General features: G+C 30.6%; 1 long non-coding RNA gene across 1 annotated transcript; it reads left to right on the top strand.

Moving 5' to 3' along the window:
• Positions 1 to 651: 651 nt before the first annotated feature.
• Positions 652 to 2815, top strand: LOC133803445 (uncharacterized). The gene is made up of 3 exons (XR_009877959.1): positions 652 to 913; positions 1256 to 1290; positions 2567 to 2815. It is a non-coding gene; the product is annotated as an uncharacterized LOC133803445 (long non-coding RNA).
• The last annotated feature ends 1112 nt before the right edge of the window (positions 2816 to 3927 follow it).

Below are 3927 nucleotides of genomic sequence, written 5' to 3'. Positions count from 1 at the left end.
ACCCATTACAACCACATATAACCTATAAAGCAACACATGCAACCCAATGCAATTTCAAATGCAACTCACTACAACCTTAAATGCAACCCCAATGAAACTCACTGCAACCTTGAATATAAGCTTGTGCAACCCACTACAACCCTATGCAACATATGGTAACAAACACACCTTTTTAGGACACTTTTTTAAGGCACTCATCTAGATGCAAGTCCTAAAAACAGCTCTTGGACTTTTTAGGACTCGCGTTGCGAATCTTTAAAGAAATTCTTTTAGGGCTCGCAGAGCGAGTCTTAAAAACTATGTGTGTCCTAAAAGTTTGACTTTTTAGGACTCGCATTTAGGACACTCATTGCAAGTCCTAAAAACTTATGTGTGTCCTAAAAGTTACTATTACAAAAACTACATTTTAAGACACTTTTTTAGGACACTCAGTGAAAGTTCTTAAAAAATATCTTTTACGACTTGCAATAAGCGTCCTAATTATTGATGTAAGTCCTAAAAAACTATGAAAAAATTTAAGTTAGTAGAGACTTTTAAGGCACACTTTGAGTGTCCTAAAATCGTATTAATAATAATAATAATAATAATAATAAATAAATAAATAAAGGTTAACTAGTAAAAAATTAAAAGCCCATCCCGTTTCCTTATACACTAAAAACCCTACCTCACATCTCTAACTCTCTCAACTGCACAAAGCCTCACCCTCACACTTTGTCTCCATTATCTTCCTCTCTCTCTCTCGTGCACGAAGCCTAACCTTTCCCTCTCACTCTCTCACTGAACGGCGAGATCTCGGAAACCAGGCAACGGGTGGAGTCTCAGAAACTAGGCGATAAGCGGGGTCTCCTCTCTCTCTGGCTGTACCACAGTTCTCCTTTGCTACTCTTTCTTATTGGGACACTCACAATGACATGTAATGCAATAACTTACCTACTTAGTTTAGAGCTATTGTTTCTGATTTACTTTACGTTATACTAAATTTCATTTTTGGGACTGATTCATGGAGATGACCCAGTTGCTAAATATGACTTGATTGTATTAGTATTTCCATGAATGGTTATCATTTATTGTTGAATTTATTTTCAGGGAACTTAAGTTTCATGAAGTGAACAATTCTATAGTAGAAGCTACTGTTTAGAATCATTATGAAATAATGTTCATTCAAATTTAATGTAAAGTCATAACTACCTCTATTACGCATTGTTTTATGACTTAGTGTTTTTTTTTTTTTTGTTCATTATATTTGTTTTGGCAGTGCAGAAATGAAGGACTCAATCATTTTTTAAGCGGGTAAGCTTAATCTTTTACTTTTCTGCCTTCTTGTCCAATTCGATATGCTGGTATATGGTATATGGCAATATGGTGCTGAAACTCTTTATTTCAAAGTTATGAAAAAAAAAATCTCTAACTATTTGTTCTTTACTTTATTATGGTGGCATGGGATCATCTTTGTCAATTTGTTTGTGTGTGTTCTTTATGTTAACCATTTTTTGCCTACTTTTTAAATCTGTAGTATATAACATTTTGAATTTGATGCTTCTGTTTTGCTTGGCAATACTTCTATTTCTTGCATGTGTATACACTTGTTGAATTTGTTTAATTTCTGGCCTCTTGAAACTTTCAGTGAGCAAAGAAAGCTGCTTTTGTTTCTTCTTTATATCTCTTACCAAATTAATTTCTTTATTCATATTTTTCTTTTCTAACTCATATATATTATACTGTCGGGTAGTTGATATGAGCACATGTTTGGATAAAATTTTGTATATGTAATTTTAATCTAATAGAATCAATATATATATGTGTAATTCTTCTGTCACGTGATTAAAATAATGCATGGCATTTATAATAGATATGATTCTTTTATAATAGATATCATTATGGTAAAGTATATATTTTTGATTTTGTAACTGAATATTTTTCATTGTTGAAGCTTTATTTGACCCAAAGGATTATTGTGAAAAGAAGTACTAATTTTTGTCTTGAATTTGTTTGATGAAAGGTACCTTTGAGATAAAATTATATTTAATTGATGATCTTGTATAGTTGGAGATGTATTTAAGTATTATTGTTTGATTTAATTATTGATCATCTTTTTAGTATAGAAGATGGCACATAACCTGTTTGATAAAAGTGCTCATATAATTTTTTAATTTTATAGTATAGGTTTTATTGAATAAATGATAATTGCTAGGACTTGAGATGATGATAAGTTATATGTGATAATTCAAAAAATCAAGATTAATACAAAATATTGATTTTGAAGTGAGTATAAGATATGAATAAATTAAATACCATATTTTGCTTGATTAAGTTTGCCTTAGAAAGAATCAATTTTTGGTATTCCTAGATCAATTGCTCTTAGTTGTGATGTATGCACATTAATTCCTATAGAAATAATTTTAGAACTTCTTATGGTAAACTTTCTTGTATTAAGAGCCTAATACTTGATATATACATATATCATTTCAGGTTTGCTAAGGCTATGATATTTACTTCTACTAAGAATGTATTACTTTCTCTCTTTTTCAAATTACTGAATCTCAATATTTGTTTTCTTGTATCCTAGGCATTTACGTACTTTGATGAGGCCCATAGTATTTGAGCAGTAGGGAAGTCTGGAAGATGTGATTGTGAGCTCTTAGGTGTGGATCTTAATGATGGACATGTCATGATGAGAACTTTTGCAAAAGTATTAGATTGATTATTAAATTTCCTAGTTTTGTATTATAAATGTGATAAGATTGAATATTCATCTTTGTTCCTAATATTTTTTTTTAGATTTGTAACTATCTCATTGAATGTATAAGTTTTGTTATTTTGTTGTATTTTCTTTTGAAAATTTTATAAATCTAACATATATAATATATTTAGGACTCTCAAAGGGATATATATATTTTTTTAAATCAAAATGAAAATTGTAGCTGCATTTTTTTTTAAAAAAAATTTACTTTTAAGGGCATGCAAAGTGAGTCCTAAAATCTTAATTTAAAGACACTCAACGGGATCTTTTAGGACTTGCATTGCGAGTCCCAAAAAATTACTTAAAGGCACTCAACTTGATTTTTTAGGACTTGCAACGTGAGTCCTAAAATCTTACTTAAAGGCACTCAACGAGAGTTTTTAGGACTCGTGTTACGAGTCTTAAAAACATTCTTTTAGGACTCTCAACGTGAGTCCTAAAATCATTTTTTTAGGACTCGCAATACGAGTCTTAAAAATTCTTAGTTTTTAAGGCTCTCAAATAGAGGATTCGCGCTCCGCAAGTCCTAAAAACTTTTTTAGGACTCGCAATGCTAGTCCTAAAAAGTCTTTTTTGTAGTAGTAACGAAAGAGATACATATATTATTTATGGTTCATACTTTTATAAGACATAAGTATTAATTAGTTGTAACATCTCAATATTGACATGCAATTAGGTGTTAGAATAATAATACAAATGTGATAATTAGAGATAATTATTCATTTGGTATCGTAGAAACTTTAAAAATTAATTTGCATTTTTTTTTTGCAGTGACTAATTTGCAAAATTCATTCTTATGCAACGTATGCAATTCACTGCAACTTCAAATGCTAGCTAAAACAATTTTAAAAATCTCATTTGCAAATTTCATCCTTATGTTACTCATGCAATTCACTACAACCTCAAATGCAAGCCCAATGTAACCCATTGCAATCTAAAGCAACCCATTGAAATCTCCAATGTAAGGGATAATGTAATACAATACAACCTACTATAATCTCAAATGTCACCCATTGCAACCACATATAACCTATAAAGCAACACATGCAACCCAATGCAATTTCAAATGCAACTCACTACAACCTTAAATGCAACCCCAATGAAACTCACTGCAACCTCGAATATAAGCTTATGCAACCCACTACAACCCTATGCAACACATGGTAACATAAAAACTACAGTCTAAT

Source organism: Humulus lupulus, chromosome X, assembly GCF_963169125.1.
Source record: "Humulus lupulus chromosome X, drHumLupu1.1, whole genome shotgun sequence".
NCBI lineage: Eukaryota > Viridiplantae > Streptophyta > Magnoliopsida > Rosales > Cannabaceae > Humulus > Humulus lupulus.
This window is presented reverse-complemented; position numbering and strand designations above follow the sequence as displayed.